Raw genomic sequence first — 20,099 nt, forward strand, 5'->3', positions numbered from 1 at the left:
TAGGGATTATTCCCTTTGAGCTTGGAGGATCGTCTCCTTAAGGAGCGACCACTCCTCCTGGACACACAGCTCCCTCCAGCTCTGGGACCTCAGTGCTTCCCCCACTAGTCTTCTTACCTCATTAAAGTCCTCCCTCCTGAAGCCGAGGGCTGCTGCCTTGCTGGAGGCTTTCACCACCTTGCGCTGGATAGTGAATTCCAGCAAACAATGATGGCTATTGCCTAGGTGGTCAAGCACCCGCAGACCCTGTACCAGGTTGTCGCCTGTGGCCAGGACCAAATCCAACAAGGGTTAGAAGGAGGTCCTGTATGTCAGTTAAGAACTTGCATGAGCAGTCAGACCTGGCTGTCTGCTCCTCCCAGCATATGTCTGGCAAGTTTAGGTCACCTATGACAACCACATCCTTGGACTTAACTATCTCCGTGAGCTGACGTAAGAATTTCCAGTCTCGATCTTCTCCTTGGTTGGGTGGTCTGTTGTAGACCCCCACCGTTAAGTCTCTTTCTCCCCGACCCCCTTTTACTCTAACCCAGAGCACTTCCGTTTGCTCCTCCTCTGACCCAGTGATACACATTGTGGATGTGTGTTGCTCCTGGTCATGCGAATGGCCCTCCTCTGGACCCTCTCCATGTTGTCCACATCCCTCCTGAAGTGTGGCACCCAGAACTGGATGCAGTACTCCAACTGTGGCCTGACTAGTGTCGCATAGAGGGGGAAGATCACCTCCTTGGACCTGCTTGAGATGCATCTGTGGATGCATGACAAGGTACGGTTGGCTTTCCTAACCGTGTCCCCACACTGTTGGCCCATGTTCATTTTGGCATCAATAATTACTCCAAGATCCTTTTCTGCCTCTGCACTGATGAGAAGGGAGTCCCCAGCCTGTAGGTCTGCTGCTGTTTCTTCCCCCTCCAGATGCAGTACCTTGCACTTGTCAGTGTTGAAACCCATCCTTTAGGTGCCCCTAAAGTCCATAAGTGCCTATGTGGCACTTATATATCATTGCTATTTTTGGTACTTACACATAATTTGAATTATTTTCCAGCTATGACAGAATAGGATTGAACAAGTGCATATCTGGGAGAGAAGGAGGAAGAGGGCCCTCCAAACTTTTCACTTAACCGTTTAGCAGTTAGGGTGTTTGTCCTCATTCTCCATTAAATATCTTCTAGTTGTCTTCTTTCTGCAACTGAAGTTTCAGAACTTCCTGATATTAAATGCATATGTGGGCAATTCTATTCTATATGGCCATAATGCAGCCTTCTGAGCATGAGGTAAGCGCAGTGTCCAAATTGTACATAAATGCCAGAACTTACAGTTGCATGGCTACGTAAGTGCCACTTTGGCATGGAAAGGTGAAATAGGATTTAGCCCTAAGTGTCTGTTGGTAGAAACATTGAGTAATGCTCAAGTCAGAAAGCCACTGGGACATCCATTTTAAATTCCCTCCTCTGCCTATGGGAATTTGAACTTGCCTCCCTCAAGTGAATGCTCCAATGACTGACATATTAAAGTTGTTCATCTTGCATGAAGTAGTGATGTATTCATTGGACCAAAGAGAGACAACGGACATGGCTGTATGGTCTGATTGCTAGAGTACTCACCTAGGAGGGAGCAGACTTGAATTCCAGTTTCAACTCCAGTGAATACTTAAGTATCTTATGTATTCATTGGAGCAGAACTGGAACTCAGGTTTAAGTTTCCTTTCTCAGCTGAGTGTAGTTTCCTCTCCCAGCTGAGTGTCCTAATCATAGACAATTGGAGTAAGATTCCTGCCTCTCTCTGGCCCAATGAATGTTTCATTATTTCATATGAACTGATACAGCTACAACACACCTAGCACCCTCATCTTGCCAAGAACACATTCAATCAGTAGCATAAATAGAAGTGGATGAGCAGGGTACCCGCCCTGGTTGCTGATTTACAGTGGACACAAAATTGGCAGCCACTGCTGCTGGTAGCCCAGCCAACACTGCTGCCACTGCCTGGAGTGAAAAAAAGGGCTAGGTGTACCTTTGCATGCAATTACCCCCTGTATCAGCAGGATGGTATAATTATTACACCCAAATTTTGCATTGACTGTTGGCAGCTAATGTTTGGTCCTCCTTTGCCCAGAGATTTAAGGAAATTATTTTAGACATGAGCAAGGTAGGACTTGGAAACGAGGGGGAAAACAGAGAATACCACCCATGTTGTGATTGTTACTTAATACAGAAGAGGCTGAAAGAAACACAGTTCTCACAGCTTCCACTAAAGCATAGGGTAAGATCTATTGTATGCTTTAAGGTTTTCCTTGCTATTGTACTTTTTTCTTACTTCAGTGCAATGTTACTTGCTCATGTTAAGCAAATTGGCCCTTAATCTAATAAAGCAGCTGAAATGGGAACAAAAATTAAAAGGTACTTCCCTGGCCTCTGAAATACTGTAAGAAAAATGCTGGAGGTCTATGCAACAAAGGAGCTTTCTTCCTCCAAACTATTGATTGGCTCTTGCATGACATTTAATAAAAACTTTCCATTACCAGTTGCATAACAGCAATTAAAATCCTCATCAAATCTATCTTAACTGCTTAGAGTCTTCCACTGGGGAGCATTTTCCTTGGCAAACATCTGCAATAAAAGGCTATTTAATCTTCATAACTGAAACAGTCAGTTATGCTAATTCATCTCCTTTATTGTCAGTTTACATTGGAACCTCATACAGATCAGGTCTTCTGTACAAGGTGCACTGAGGCACACATTGGCTTGTTATGAGAAATGCAAAAGCCCTTGCTTTTTTTTTCGAAGTGACTGATGCAAAAGCTGGCCTCACAGTGTGCTGCTGTGTTGGAGTTGAAAATGTTTTGCTCTGCTTTCTGGAGCCTGCCGTTTTAAACACTTTTTTTTTTATCTTGGATGAATTAATTTCTTGACTCAGACCACCCTGAGCCAAAGTAATAGCAGAATATATCTCCCTGAAACTATCTGTGCAATAGCTAGCTAACACTATAGAGTCAATCCCAGGTACAATTTTAATAACAAAGATATTTGGATGTAATATATTTAAAAAGCGACAGAGCCTCTCCAGGATCTCCATGACCTTAGCTGAGACTAGCAGAATTGAAGCATTCTTTCTCATCATCCTGGCTTCCAGATACGCCCATTCTCCCCCATCCCATGACCACTGTGCAGTCCTTTGGGTGCCTGCTGGAATCTTGCTTTACTACTCATTGTGCCAGGTTTATGATCTCTAGGCTGTCCTTTTAACAGATTTCAGATGAACATTATCAAAAGCAAAGATGTTCCAGACTTTGAAGATGTGAGGCTGTGCCTTCTAATGTCTCTGGCTTTGCCTTCTGGCATGTGGCTCCAGCTTTGAAGATGTGAAGCATCTCTCTCTGCCTTTCCTCATTGCTCCGTTCTCAGTTTCAGCTTTTACAGGAGCATCAAATCATCCTCCCACATTTTTTTTTCCCCCAGAGGTTTTTCCGCCTTTGTTGCTGAAATAGGAATGGCTCTACCAGAGGGACTGGCCTGAATGTCATGTGTTTTTAAAAGAAACCTTGCAAAGGAGTAAAAATGTCTTATGAATGTCTGGATAAAGGCCAAAAATAAATCAAATAGGTATTTACACTTTAAGTAATGTGCTGAATGTTTCTCTACTGTAAACCCTTCATAGCAGATCGATACCACTTACACCATTCATTTGCAAGAAGCAGTAAAAGTCTTTCACTTTGCCAGTTTCCAACTATTTAACATTGTTTAAAAGACAGCTAAAAACATCAATTGGGGGCATTTTCTCCTAAAGTAAAAATGGATCAATTAGTCTTTGTGACAGCCACCGTGGAGGAGCAGGATGGAGGAAAGTGTCAAGGTGGGGGAATGAAATGCACTTTTATAAGTTAATGAAATGAGTTGCATACTGGTGTTCAGAAATTCTAAATCATGTCAAAAAAAGATTGACTTTGTTATAATGCTGGGTTAATAACTTGTTCACTACACATGTAGTATGGATTGCCTTTTAAATTGATTTAGCTGTAAATATGCAAAAAATGAACAATGGCTTTGAGAGAGTGGCCTGTGACATTTGTCATGTCAAATCAGTTAAGCAGCAGTGTAAATTTGTGATCAATGCTATTTCAAAGAGAGCAGATATTCATTATTAGTAAACACTGGAGGAGCTATACAAGGTAATTAAATAGAAATAAATTGTTTTACTCGTTTTAGGCTGTAAAAACCAGATTGATTATTTACTTCAGCTAATGAATGTCTCTGCAATCCCAGACCAACAGAGCATTGTTAATAATGTACAAAAATACTAACATGGATATATATGCTTTGATTCAGCATGTAAATACCAGAAGGAGAAATGAACGATAACTTTGAGGAAAAAAAGGACAAGGCTTCCAAGGGACTTTTGACATAGACGTACTGCCCCTCAGCTTTCATTCATTCATTCACTGATTTAAAAAAAATATATTCAGATTTTCTTTTAAATTATATCTTAAATAATTGCCTCTGAGACTTTATAGGTCTATCAAAATAGTTAATACTGTGTTAGCCTAGGTATTTTTAAGTGCCTTATGGAAAATAAACATTTTTTCTTGCCACTGTGAAATATTACAGTGCATTGCTGTGAAGCTGATGTGCTCCATCCTACCTTGTTGCATTTCATTGGAGCATGAAATTCTAATAGAACAATACTGAGAGGCATAATATTCATTGACAGTTCAGGATGCCCTGGCTTGTAGTGGGGCAGGATTAAAAGAGTTTTGTGGATCTCTGTATAAGTCAATACACTTACAGTTTCAACCAGAAAACAAAATTAAATCAACCTTCCAAATAGTCATGGGACTCATATGCCCTCCCCCCGCCCCCAAACACTTAATAGATTGAATATGGAGTTATCAAAAGTAATGATCAGCATGTTTGTTTCTGAGTTCTAGCATGTTTAGCTTATCATATCCTGTACACCTTCTGTTGAATAGGAAAGAGAGTGCTACTTTAGCAATGGCAAAACCCTGTTTCCCAGCCCACCTGTCCTGGTCCTTTCCCCTTCCTCCCCGAGGTTTCTTTTGTAATTTTGCATCAAGGTTAGAGGGACTGGCTTTCAAAAGTTTAATATTCAGTGGGTTTTATTAAAGAATGTTCTGTGATGCTAATAAAAAAAAGTAAAAGGAGGCATGTCTCTTTCCTGAGCTGTAGTTCTCCCGTTTCTGGGTGATTCTTCTGCCCAAGTCTGGCATCCAGACAACGGGAACTTCCTTGCTCATGACTCCTTGTGACACCCCAAGAAAAATAACAGTTCCATAAACCCTGCAGTTGGGGAATCTGAAGCCAAAGCTGCTGGGTGCAAAGGTCCCTCTGCCTGAAGTGTCATCCACCTGGCCAGGGCATCCAGGCTCCTGAACCTCTTTCACCGGAATCCTCCAGTTCACCTGGATGCTGCCTGATGTCCTAGTGAGACCCAGTGAGTTGATCTAAACACTTATACATACCCTAAGTGTTGCCTGTATGGGATCAGGACTCTGTATGTGCATCTGTGTGTATACCTCTGTGTGCATGTGTGCAGCAAGGCAATAGCTGGAGGAAAATATTCTAAAATATATCATAGTTTTGATTAAGAAGTTGAATAATTCTTTCCCAGCCTTTAAACTCATCTTTCCTTGTACAGATTTCTCCAAAAAAACCCCACCACTACCACCAAAATAAGTATATCCAAATCAGCATATTAGTTGGTATTTCTTATCTTATTAACACTTGAACTATACCAGGTACTGGTTGTGAAAGTGCCATATTTTGTAAAGAAGTTTGACCAATTTAAGGACACATACACACACAATGAGATAGATTGCCTGTTTAAGACCCAGCTCTTCAGTAATTAGCATACAGTGTTTTACAGCACAAACCACAGAAAAGATTCTGGCTGATGAGACCAGTTGGTGCCAATCAGAATATTTATATTGACTTTGATTTACAGCAATTGAAAATCTGTCCCTTTGCTTTTAATGCCTCAGTTTGTAATGTCTTCATGCTCCTGGCTCACCCAACCCTTCTCTTACAGATACTTTAAGCTCTTACATACCAAAGATAACAGGTGCCAGATATGGTTTCGGAGATGTGTAAGAGCTAATACAAAGGATCTGAGAGAAAGCAGAGGGTATAAGCTTTACAGAAAGAGATGTATAAGTTCCAGGCTTGTGGTGCCCTATCCTCTTGTGTGCAGGTCCCTCATGTGTTTTGCAATAGGCCATTACTTTCTCTTGGGATTATTCCCATGAACTATGTATGTGGATTGATAGTGAATTGGCATATACAGAAGAATACATAGTATTTTTCAATAATTATGAAACCAGAATTTCATGCAAGATGTTGTTCCAATGACTTCACTTCATCTTATTATTTACTTTTAGAGATGTGCACATTTGCTAATGAAAAAACACAATAAAATCATGAGACAATCCAATTAATGGTCTGTTTTGCATGACATCAAATTTCTATGCTTTGGTTTGTATCATGACTTTTCTTTAACAACTGTAGACCTATCAAATTATCTTCTAGCCCCCCTGATATTAACAATGTAACTTATTCTCAGCACAAAATATAGGTACTGGCAATAGGTGCCTAAATAACCCTTGGAACTATAAGGATTTTATCCTGCTCAACAGATATGGAGTGTTGGGCATCAAAAAGAAAATTGATTTTTCTTAGCTGATACAGCGGAGCAGAGTTTTATTTTATATAACTGAAGTAAGCATAAGGGCAAATTAAAATGTCATTTATAGATGAAATGCCAGAATCTAAAAGTATATCATAATTGATAGTTTCTTGCTATGATACATCTTCAGAAAACATTCATATCCAAACAGACAAAAAGCCAATGTTCTTGTGAATTTCTTGAGTTTATGTACATTTGGGATAAAATGGAGGAGTACATTTTGGAGGACTATATGTTGTGTTTTTGTACTGATGTTCGTGAGTCAGTAGCCATCCCCACAGATGCCAACAACTATGGTCCTGATAGGGTACTTCTGTTGTATGGAGATGTACAGAAATCCATAGCATTTTATTTCATATTGGTAGTGAGTTGTCTCATATTATAGCGAGCTGCATTTAGTCTGTAGGGAGGTGAACAAATCTGGGGGAGGCATAACGAATGTCTCATAAACATGCACTATTATACGTGCACAATAAGGGGTACAGTTTCTTCTCAGTGCATTCACATAGCCACTATTATATTCCAGGGGGGTTTCAATGTGCAGTAAACAAGAGACTATGCCTATGTGAAGTTATAGTGCCATTATTTCACATCAAACCCAGTGAAATATAATATCCAGCAAAACAAACAGGACAAAGAAAAGAGAAATCTTTGAACCTCCCATTGAAATCAGCATCAAAACTCCAATTTATTCCAAGCTTATAGTGTATTTCTATTTCCAAGCTTATAGTGTATTCCACAGAAGTCAAAAGGTTTGCAGATGACATCCCCAAACTGGGTAATTTAAAGCTAGTTGGGGTACTGACAGTAACATAACTGCAGCAACACAGGATTTGATGAAAGCTACATAACAACTAGAACCATGAGTAGATTCTTGGGCAGCTAGCCTACACTTAGCTTCTGGCTCTTGTGGCTACACTACTATCAGTACTAAAACTAAGCAGTTTAAAGCAGGCTTGGGCATGTCTATACAAGTGGCTGGATTCCATTTTGGATAAAGGAACTTATGGGTGTTCTTAGATGTGCTTTGGGAGGTGGGGAGGGGCTCTTTAGTGAGCTGTGCTAATTAAAACCACCCTAGCATCCTATGTATCAGTGTCCCTGCACTGAAGAAATAGCAGTGGGGTGCTTTAAACTAAAGCTTATTTGATGAGCTTTAGTTCAAAGTGCCCTGCCTCCATTTTTCAGTGTGGGGACGCTGATACACATGATGCTGGAGGCTGCTGGAGTGCATTAATTTCCATGTTCCATGGAAATTATCTGGATTATTATTTATCCTTTTTTATCCATGCTGAATTTACAGTGCATCAAAGCAACCTCCCTGTATGTGTATAAGTGCCCTAGATTATTCAACTATGTGAAAATGTTTGTTTCTTTGGACTTATGTTATGGTAGTAATTGTCTACCTCTCTGACTTCTGCCACAGAACTTTCTAAAGAAGGCTAACAATGTGTCATAAAATAGGAGGTGACTTGACTTATTGGGTAAGAGAAACTGTAAGCAAAGACTAAAGTCATTAATATGCCACTGGGCTTATGTGTTCATATATACGTGTCTGCGTGCATACATCTATAGTGGGAGAGAAATGAGATTCTACAAGAATACTTGTGATGACTGCTGAGCAAGAGTTCTAAATCTTTGTTGACAGAGGACTTAACCTTACCTCACCTCATTACTAAACTATCATTGGTGGGTCCAAGAGAGAGATTATCTGATTCTGATTAAATTAGCCCTTGTACACAGTACAACCCCAGATAAAAACCTAATGGGTCTCTCCTTTTTCACCTAGGTATGGGAAGCAATAGGTTGTTTGGATTAACAGCTATAATACTCTAGTCAAACATGAATAGGACAAAAATAAACTGAAAGGAAAATAGAACAGTGTCTCTTTAAATTCATTTTGAAAAACATCCATGAATACTTTTTAATATGATCTCTGCTGACCCAAATCCATAAAATTTACATATTATTTCATCTAAAATTAGAGCAAAAATAATTTATGAATGTCTTTCTTTCTACCATGCTTGGTCTCATACTTTACCAAAAACAACTAAGCCACTGAAATCTTGTTTAGAAATAGTTGTATGTAATGAATGAGTGTGTTTTCTGAATGCTGTCCAGTGCTAAGACACCTGAAGAAAATATTTCTGCTGTAAACATCAACATTTCCTAATATCTTTCTTTATGGCATTTGTTACTCAGTCACTCCATTTACTGTAACATAACAAAAATATTATGCAGACTCTGGATGAGATCCTCAATGCCTGCATTTCCCAGGTTCCATCAGTGACCTCACTCATCTTTTTAATCAATTATAACCGGTTCTATCACTAAGGCCTGTCCTCTGCTCTTTGTGGAGGGACTGACTTCAATGAGGCACTTCATTTAGGGAAGGTCTCTAGAGAAGGATATTATAATATTCTTAAGTGCACTGAATATATTTGAATTACAGAGAAAAGTTAATGAGTGTACAAAATGATGATGCAGATACTAATATGGAAATTTCAAGTTTTTATCCACTTCCCACCTTTAGCAGAATTACCCACTGGCTGAGGAAGTAAAGAAGTGTGTTCATGCTGACCTGCCTTCATTTGTACCACATCACTCACATGGTAAAAGGAAGAGGCACTTACTTGCTGCAGATAAGTCTATGCAGCAATCAAGAACACATCTACATGTGCATTAATACACTTTAGTTGATGTGCATTAAATCTAACACTTCCATTGTGAGATACTAAGAAAATGCACATTAGCCTGTCTTAATGCACATTAACTAAAGAGCATAGGGGAATTTTACATGCACTGTGGGTGGGGTGGGGGAGGGAGGGAGCAGCACTTTAATTAGAGTGACTCCAAGAGGCGCTCTAATTAAAGCGCTGCCGTATCTTGTGTATCTGTGTCTCCACACTTAAAAATGGCAGCGGGAGTGCTTGAACTAAAGTTAATTCAATGAGCTTTAGTTCAAGTGCTCCCAACACCATTTTTAAGTACAGTGATGCTGATACATGAGATGCAGGAGGCTGCTGGAGCACAGTAATTACCACGCTTCAGGAGACTCGATTAATTGAGTATGCTCTGATGCTCTGGAAATCCACTGCATTGGAGCAGCCTCTGTGCTTGTGTATAGGCACCCATGGTTTTTAAATTATGCTTAATGCACATTAGCCTATTTTATTAGGTTAATGTGCATTGAAATGCACATGTAGATACACCCTAAATCTCTTTATCTGGCACCAGTACAAAGCAATTGTGTGTATAGGACCATATGCTAGAAACAATCCTTGGTGCTATCTTTAAAGGACATGTTCTCTTCTTGAATGAAGCAAGGGAAAAGTTCATGAAGAAAAATGAATGTTGTCTCCTGGGATTGACATAATCTCTATAAAACTGCGAATATCCTATGTTCCTTTTTTTTTAGCTTTGATAAATCCAGTTCACTATTATACTGGGTGCTTGTACATGTTCATTAATGAGCTCTAGTTAGTACGCATTAAGTTTAGTACTTGGTTAACCAAGTACTAATTCAGTGCGCAGTAACTTGCACTACCATGCAGTAGTGCTGGTCGTTGGTTTTTTAGTGAAACTCACTGTGCAGTAGCCTAATAATAATGTGCAGTAGCATGTCAGTACAGGTTTTGCTCAGCACGCTACTGCACAGTGTTATTAGAAGACTGCGTAGTAAGCGTCTTATGTAGACATGTCCACTCTATATATGGTCAGAGGCTGTTGCTTGAAAACAAAACAGACAAAAGGGCATATTCATAAGATGATAACAATTTTCTTTTTCATTTAACCTGATAGCAGTGCCAACTTACCACTTTCCAAAATGCCCTTTCAAAACAAAAGTTGTAAAATTGTGGACTTCTGCTAACTGCCAACACCTCTGCAGTGGACTACCCTGTAGTATACCGGTCTTTCTGATTATTTTTGGACTACCTGTGTGAGCGGGATGCCTAGGTCAATCAAAGGGCATATTCAGAGCCGCTCTCCATGCCTGGGCTTGTTCTCTCCTGCCACGACTTGATGGGAGTAAAAAAGAAAATGGTAAAGAGCTCACGGGTAGAAAGCTTCCTGTTTAATAAAGGCTATAACATGCCACTCCCTGTCCTGCTATAATCTCTGGCCACTGACGGGTTCAGGCTCCCACTGATACAATACATATGTAAGCCTGGTCACCCGCCTCTGTATTTAGGGAACACAAATGGCAGCTCTTCCTATGCTCCTGCCCCCCATGAATGAATGGCCGTTTACCACGCCAATGCTGCATGTGGTGGCTTGCAAATCTCTCTTTCCTCACCCCTATCTAGGATAATCAGGGCTCTTAAATAAGATATGGTCACTGGGAACTTTGCATACATATCTGGTCCCCCTCTCACTCATTTAAAGTCTCTCATGATACTGGGGATAGCCATGCTGGCTTCCCTCAATCACAATCTCTCACTAACACGGCGTACCTGTCCCAGAGATTGCCATGCCGGCTTCACTTGAAACTCTGCAAAGGTCCTGTTGTCTACTGTCTGGGAGAGAAAACTTCTTCACTTTCACCCTCATACCTATGCCTCTGCACAGGAAAACTGCTCCATTGCTCTGGCTTGCTCTCAGCCATGGCACTGGTTCCCCTTCTCGGGGAAGTCTCTAATCAGCCTCTGGTCTTATTATACAAAGTCTCTAAGTAGGAATTAACAACTCCTGGCCAGACCTGCCACTGGTCTGTGAATCCTTAATTGACAATTAACAAGTTTCTGGCTCAAGTCTCTTGCTGGTCTAGGCATCCTTCATTGGCAATTAACGCTTTGCTCAGGTGGATCTGTAACAGGGTCACTGGCTCCCTGTTACAGCCTGGAGCAGATGATCCTTAAAACAAAGTTCCATACCCCTTTCCTCAGAGTCTGTGATAGCTATAGCCTGTAGAAAGCTGTAGCTTTCTAGAGTAGGTGGGAAGGTTTTTACAATGTTCCTCCATTAACTTCCCAAGCCTCCAATAAAATACTAAGATAATTTCTGTGATGACTCTTTTATTGCTATAATGGAAAAATAAAACAAAATGAAGGACTTGAAAAATAAAATGCAAAACTAGCCTTTAACAGATTTTTTTACAAAGACTTGGGACCAGTAGCTAGTATGTTTAATGCATTTTACTTGTCTTGCTTCAATACATGCAAACTCACGGGTGTTTCAGATCAATGCTCTCTGCTATGCTTTTTCATTTGAAATTAAAGCAAGACCCACTAACAAAGACAAAATCATTGTGTAAAACAAAATATGTCTTTTAAAAGCTTTGTTTTTTTAAACTACATTCTCTTCTTGTAACAGAAACAGACAAGGTTAATGGAAACTTGAGTGCAGTAGGCACATTTGGAAATGAGAGGGAAAAGATTATTTTTGCACAGAAATTCCAGTGTAGGTTTTGGGTATATTTGGGCCCTTGTACATGTTAAGGTGGGGTTTTTCGACATTGTCTCAATCTGTCCTCCTTAAAATGACACGGTGGGTGTCAATTTTTACCGTCACTCTGTTACGGGTGACGGGTCAAAAATCTCCATATTGCCCCATGCACTAGTCAAAGTTAAATACAGTAGGGAGCGCCACATAACAATTCAATCCTGCTGACCTCTTAGTACTAAATTACAGCAGGAGGCACTAACCTACATCTCACACAATGTGATATGTGGAGATCAGTGACAGTTGTTTAGTTTTATAAATTCACATATTTTACTTAATGTAATTTCAGTACTTTTGTTACTGTCATAATGAAAGTAGTGATTTTCAGGAATGTGACTGTGTTCCTGGGTGCCTAGCGTAGTTCATGCATTGCAGTCTTCAACACACCAAAACACCCGAGCTGTCAGTAGAGTGAATTTGGACACAACTAACACAAAAAGCTTTCTTTAAAATAATTATTGCATTTAATTAATGAACTTAAAAAAGGAGGTCAGCAGAAGATTGATTCATGTCGGGCTCTGCAGCTATACCTGGTGTGTTAAAACATTCATTGTACAAAAAACCTGTGAGTTACACTGCAAATTACCTGAAAGTACCAGCAAATTGTCGCCGCACCTGGTGGGCAAGGGAGCTCAGGAGACATAATTTGGTGATTTGCCATGTGTGTGATATCTACACATGACAGATTTTTTGTCCACAATGGGACAATTTGTCACAATAAAACTAAAATACATCAGAGGTGTTCTAAGTTGCCACACTCCGGGACAGCTTGACATGACAAAACCTCGTGCATGTGTACATGGTGATGCCATTATGCTAGCCAAATGGCGATTTTTTTGGTCGTGTTTCATCATGTGTACATGGGCAAATTGTCATTTGTACAAGTGCCTTTCCAGATTTCAGCCACTTGCCAAGAGCTTGAAGTTCATTGCAAAAATTCAGGGCATTTATTTTTCTTCACCAGGCTTTACATCCTCTCATGTTTTGCTTAAAACAACACTTTGCTCTTTTAATTTTTTGTGGGGCATCTTTAACAGTCGGAGCTACTATGCAAGGCCCTCCCCCCCCACCCCCCCCAAAAAACCGCAAACAAAACAACTCCCCGCCCTGCAAACTTATACTGCTCCTCCAATTGTAAAAATCTCCCTTCAATTATCATTACTGAAAACATAAGAATAAAAAATGACATTTTCTTCTTCTTAGGATGGTTGAATAATTTTTCTGTGGCTCTGTACGCAGACATACTCTTTTTGGGATGTATTTTAAGATGTTTTCCATGTGGGAAACTAGCTTCAATTTGCAGATGATCAACCAGTTTCATAGTATCAGTTGTGACTCCTTTATCAAAATGGTGGTATGCAAGGAAATCCTTATAGGCTGTTAGCTGATACATCATTCGTTTGATATCCACTTCAACTTCTTGAAGCATTTTACTTCTAATATTGACTTCATAAAGCATATCATGCCAAAGTATCACACTACACAAGAATTTATAGTTGCAGTTTGGGAGCCAGCAATTTGGCTTTGCTTGAAGTTTTGATTCCTGTGGGTTACAGGTTTGACTGATTGGCACCTGAAACTGAAGTATGGTAGATCATAAAATAGGGTATTAAAATATGCAGATTTAATTAATTTTCCCATCTCATTTTTTTGTGGTGGTACCCCCAAAAATCACATCTACCCCCACTTACACATGTAACTTCAGTTCATTGCATGGATCAATAAATGCTTTTTTGTTACAGTCCAGAAGTCTGTGTCTGCCTTTCACATTTATCCCATTTTTCTAGCCTTGGCCTCTCAAATCATTAAGTGAGATCCTTTTAATTGTTCAAGGAGAACTTCTCTAATTCTAGCAGGAGTTGAATCTGTCATGTTCAAAAACTTCAACAAAGGAGGAGAGACTCAGGGACTTAGATCTCTTCAGCCTTCACAAGAGAAGGCTGAGAGGTGATCTTGTAGTGGCCTATAAATTCATCAGGGGAGGGCAGAAGGGAATAGGAGATGCTTTACTGTCTGAGGCCCCAAGGTTTGGAATAGCCTGCCGCCGCGGGTGGTTCAAGCACCCACTTCGAATGCGTTCAAGACATATTTGGATGTTTATCTTGCTGGGATCCTATGATCCCTGCTGACTTCCTGCCCTTGAGGCAGGGGGCTGGACTTGATGATCCTTCGGGGTCCCTTCCAGCCCGAATGTCTAGGAAATCTAGGGCACCCCTTGGAGAAACTAGGAACAATGGCCACAAATTGACAGAGAGCAGATTAAGGTTGGACATTAGAAAGAACTTCTTCACAGTAAGAATCTGGAATGGGCTTCCACGGGAGGTGGTGTTCTCCCTTACCCTGGGGGTCTTCAAGAGGAGCCTGGACAAGCACCTGGTTGGGGTTGTCTGAATCCAGTGCTCTTTTCTGCCCAGGGCAGGGGATCAGACTTGATGGCCTACTGAGGTCCCTTCTGACCCTAACATATATGAAAATGTCCCTTGATCCTACCGCTGCCTTCTCTCTCCTTACTGGCTTCTTCTGCTGAAACAAATCTAACAACCATGTTAGATGCTCTTTACTGATGTCTTTGGTCCAGTCAAGTATAATAGAAGAATACAGCAGATTTCAAGACAGGAATAATTTCCTTCTGGATCATGCTCCTGAGAATTGGAATAATTTCATTTTCAATATTTTTGCCCAAGTAATAATGAAGAACTTCCTTCATCATAATTTTTCAGAAATGTTCTTTCATTTCAAGGGCATGTTTTCCAATAAATTCCACAGATTTCACATATTTCTCATTGTGGGATGAATAAAGTTTGTGCGATGAATCTCATAGGGAAATATTTTCTATCCCATGAAGCCGATCAAACATTGCCAGTTTTTATTAGATAATTTATTTGATGCTAGATTTTTTTTATCAATCACCTATTTGCTTCAGTCTAACTTATAAGTCTCTCAATGTATGATAGCTGTTTAAATGACTTTTGAATTTCTCATCTTTCAAAAAGATACTCAGTATGTTTTTCTGTTCTTGAACACTTGGCTAAAGCAAAATCTCTGAAATGAAACATTTGCAGCAGAGGCAACAAACAGAATCAGTGGAAGTGAAACAGAGAAATCAGTCTTGCTTTATGCATTCTCCATTTGAAATCTAGCACACAAAATGGGTAACTGATTGCTTCCCATTCCTATCCAAAGGAAAATCCTTACTGTTTGTTTGCTCTGATCTTGCATGAACATACAAAAGGCAAACTAACTCATTTCTGGCCCTTTAGAAGGATCTTTCAGAGCATTAATGCTCAGCATTTCCTCTTTTGTAGAGTACTCCAAATTCCTTTAGTAACTGTAACATTGGATTGTTAAAAGATAAAGTAATATTGACCAATGGAGCTGGTTACAGCGTTGTTTTCTTGCTCTCTCTTTCTTTAGAGCTATCAGGAACAAAACCATGTCCACTTAGAAGGCTATTTCAGAAGTTTCAACACCAACATTGTGGATAGATGAACATTCACCGCTAGAAGATTCCAGTGCATCCATTGAAAGTAAAGCAAGTAATTTATGATATCTTCAGAAATTCTTGACTTTATTTCATATTATTGCCTTCTGTTTTGTAAGAACATAAGAAACGCTGTATGGGATCAGACCACAGGTTCATCTGGCTCAGTATCCTGTATCTCACAGTGGCAGAGAGTGGATGCTAACAGAAGGAGTACTTTATGGAGGGCCAGTTTAAACTGATCAGTCTCCTGATTCTCTTCCCTACAGCTTCTCGCATTCAGATCCATAGGAGGTCATAATTTGCAGGCTGTACCTCTATTATATTTAATATCCACTCATTAATCTATTTTCCATTACTTTCTCCAATCCTTCCATGAATCTGCCCAAGTCCCTTTTGAATCTTGTTTCATATTATTGGCTATTCTTCTGCAATATCTAGAAAAATATTTCTGTTTTTGTAAAAAGTTGTTACAATATTTATGATTTCTCTGAAGACCATCTTTCAGTAGAAACATACTGCCTGTGTGGCCAAAGACTAAGGCCCTAATCCTAAAAATGTTTAAGTTGGATATCAATTAATGAAATAACTCTGAGGATCACCTCTAAATAACTTAGCTAAAGTGATAAAGGAAATCTATGATGAAAGAGAAGTAAATCCCTGTCTTTCACAGCCCACACTGGTTCTCTAACCACCGTGATATCTTTCCCATAAATGAGAAGCAAAAGACAAATCATATGTCCGGTATAAATGTGTAATGCTAAAGAAGACTAACAGAAATTAAAACAGGATAGGAAGCTGTAAATATCATAGAATGACATAGATATATTAGGTTTATTATTTATTAGATGGGTATATTAATTTATTCAAAAAGTAAAATTGCTGTCAGACTAAGTATTTTGATAGCCTGTGCAATTCTGAATCCCTTGCTGTTTCAGTAGATCCTGCTAGGACTATCATTCTCTGATGAAACTACATCTCTAGCAATTATTTGTAAGTGACTAAGGGGTTGATCCAAAGCCCGTAACAGAAAATTTGAAAGAATCTCATTGACTTAATAAAGTTTGGGTCAGACTCAGTATGAATAATCTTAATTTCCTCTTTGCACAGTGACTTAATTGTACTGGTTGACATAGTAGACTGAAGACCTAACAAAGAGAAAGTAAGCCTAATCAAAAGCCTACTCTTGTCATCAGATTAATGAGCTCTTCTTGTTAGTCATTCAATCCACAGCTGAACTCTCATATTAAGAATTAAAGGATTTGGCCAAGTTTGTCAGCCACTGTTGTGAGGCTGGCTGAAGGTACATGTTTGTCTGATCCCCAAAATTCTGATTGATTGCCTGACATGAAAACAGAGAAGTGTTTGGTAGTCATGAGGGTTGAATGAGCTGAATAAGAGAGAAGCAAATCAGCTTCTGCACCCCAGTGACTTGCACATGAAGTTGACAGTCAACCATCCCCTTCCTTTCATCCCCGCCACAAAAAAAATCAGATTACAATAGACTCTGTTATGACCCCCTCTTGCCTAAGAGGTGCATGAGAGATTTCTAGAGTGTTTTCAATTACGCCCCCCAGGGATGTCAGAAAGGTAGGAAGCAAAGTACTGTGGAATGTGGCAATACTACCTAATTCTGTACTTTGCTAGGGTTGTGAGGAAAAACAAAACTTAAAGTATACCGTGTAAAGAACTTCAAGGCCCCTCTAGACATTCAGGTAAAAATGTGATAGGATCTGATGTGAAATCCGTACAGTCATGTCACCTGCCATACCACATGTACATGACAGGAAGCATGATTGTGAGATCCAGCATGAGATCCTTACTGCCAGTGCAGGGGGAACCATGGATTGTGATCCTGGGCTCCCCCTATACCAGCAAGTAGCAAGCTTCCATGGCTGGGAGCTCAGTCAGCATCCCATGCGTGGCTGTGGCTGTGGCTATGAGTCCTGCAGGTGATTGGACTCATGGCCCCAGGAGCGTCCTGTAAACATTTGCAGGCATTGGGGATCCATATTTTGCATGTTCCAAGCCAAATTAGCCAAATCAAGTTGAAATTCGTGAGTCAGTCCAGAATCATAAGTGGCCCTACAACCGGCAAACATCCTCCACCCTCACCAGGGACTTCAGATATTTCCAAAGTCTTTTGGCAGGCATCCTACAGACTGGCTTTCTATATTACAAGGACAGCAACCTAATAGCCAGATCCAAGATCAGGGAGGTCAGGAGTAGGCCAATGGGCAGCCAAGGGCCAAGCACTTTTTAGAACAAGCAAGAGGGAGCCTGATTTTGTGGCTTAGGGAGGTGGATGCTGCCATAGTTTGGCAGCGGGGGGTGAGCCTTTGCTTCCAGTGTTGTTTGTCCATTTTGCATTATAGAGTACTTAGGAAAACTGCATAAACAGCATGAAGGACAGAGAGGAGGTTTCTTCACATGATGTTCCACATACCTGAGACTCCATCCCCATGAGGCTGGAATAGATGCCCAGACTGCACTATATTGAAAGACTTTGATTGGCAGTCCTTAATCCAATACTTTTTTATTCAAAAAGAGGCCTATTGGAAGATATAACCTAGAATCCCTAATACGATTCTGTTCCTATCTTTGGAGAGAGGGAAAGAAACTTTGATAGATTAATAGTAACAAACCTCAGAGTCTCTGTTTTTCCTTTCAGGAAAAAACAAAGCTCATACATACATAGTACTCTGTTTTCTCATATCTTGTCATTAGTCAGCCTGGCCTGATGAGACACTGGCTGATACTCCCCACTGTCAAAACTCTCCTGAAATCACCCCTTCTCTGTGCATCCAGAAGAGCACAGCAGATATACTGATAAGGATTGGTGATCAATTTGTTTTCAGATCACCTTGTATACTGAAGGCCTAACTTCCCTTCAGCCTACACTGATGCAACTCCATTGGGCAGGATCATGTGTCCTGTTATTAAAATGAATCCAGAATCATTCTGTGACTGCAGATAGACATTAGTCAAAAAATACATTTGATAGTTGAAAGGTGTGTTTAAGGCTCGCTGCCAGGAATATAGTAGGTGTGGGTTCAAATTTCCTGAGGTTGGGGTGTGGGACTAGAATGGGGTCTCCCATGTCCCAGACAACTCTTCTATTTGCAAGGCTATTTATATAGAAGCAGCATCCTTGTCACTGTCCACATACCTGGTCAGGTCAAAAGAAGTTCTACCAAAAATTCCATATGCCTTATATAGCCAAGAGGATGATGGAGGTATCTAACCTTGGGTCAGAATTCCCCATTGGAATAAATGGAAACCAATGTGTCCCCTGTGTAACTGAAGATCTGTTTTTGGAGGCATCTAAGAGCTGCATACCACTGCAAAACAAAATAAAATTTACCTCTGAGGGCATACAAGCTGAGTTCTGGAACCCCAGTGAACTCATGGAAGTAGTATCAGTCTGCACTGGTGAAGTAGAATGCTGCTGGTAGTGTGTGTCAGACCTTGCCACATGTTAGAATCTATTTGGTGAAATAGAGTTTAGCCTCATGTGTTTACTGATCAGAATCACAGAGTTCCTTGTTCTTGGTGAATGTCCACAACACTGGACTGCATTCAGGCTCTCAGGCTCCCTAATGTACTCTCTCTTCTCTTTGACCCAAGATCTTGCACTCCCGTTTGCATAACAGCAAAGCAACAAGAGGAGGGATGAAGCCCATCCACCTGGCACTGCCTCTCACTTGGCTGTCAGGGCACTCTGAGAAGCTGAAAGTACTGTGTTCTACTCCCTTCCCCCATAAGCTAAATATACTGTATTTACATGAATTCCAGATGACTTCAAATTTAAGATGAACCGACCCCCCAAATAATAACATACTATATAAAGAAAATATATAAATTGGTTACATTTTTCCATGTATAGATTCTAGTCATTGGAGGGTTGCCTTAAATTTGTATGCCCTTGTTCTCTACCACTACATCAGGAAAGACAGCAGCAGGGGAACAGGCAGAGAAGTGCAGGTGGGGGTGACAAGCAGCCTGATCCCTGCCCCTTGTCTCCCCTACCACCTGCCCCTCCCCACCCTGAACCTCCTGCCACCTGGTTCCCCCATGGTGCCTGAGCCCCTTGCCCCCTCCTCCCTGTGCCTGCCCCCTCCTTGTCTGAGGCCCCAGGTGCCTGCACCTCTGCTACATGCTTCCTGCAGCCTCTGTCCCTCCACCTGCCCCTTGCAGTCTTTGTCTCCTCTGTAGCCTTTGTTCCCCTTCAGCTTACCATCAGACCCAGGATATGAAGCTTACCAAAGCTTCAGCTCCTGTCTGGGTCACACATCAGTGGTTGCAGTGGCATAGCTCAAGCCCTGGGATGCTGTGGCTGGGGCTGGGGCCACCGTGTGCTCTGCATCCCAGGCCAAAATGGAGCTAGAGCTGTGATTGATGGTAAGTAGCAGAGACTGCCAGGGTCAGATGGGGATGAGGAAGAGATGGAGGGGGAAAGCAGGCAGGGGGAGGGGGGAGG

At 40.8% G+C, this 20,099-nt stretch overlaps 1 long non-coding RNA gene across 3 annotated transcripts in view; it reads left to right on the plus strand.

Moving 5' to 3' along the window:
• LOC102382544 overlaps nucleotides 1-20,099 on the plus strand; it is a 102,151-nt gene that overhangs the window by 19,644 nt on the left and 62,408 nt on the right. For all 3 annotated transcript variants that reach the window (XR_323198.1, XR_323199.3, XR_323197.1), the window contains exon 3: nucleotides 15,553-15,665. This is a non-coding gene — a long non-coding RNA (uncharacterized LOC102382544). The remainder of the gene's footprint in view (nucleotides 1-15,552; nucleotides 15,666-20,099) is intronic.

Source organism: Alligator sinensis, unplaced genomic scaffold, assembly GCF_000455745.1.
Source record: "Alligator sinensis unplaced genomic scaffold, ASM45574v1 scaffold392_1, whole genome shotgun sequence".
NCBI lineage: Eukaryota > Metazoa > Chordata > Crocodylia > Alligatoridae > Alligator > Alligator sinensis.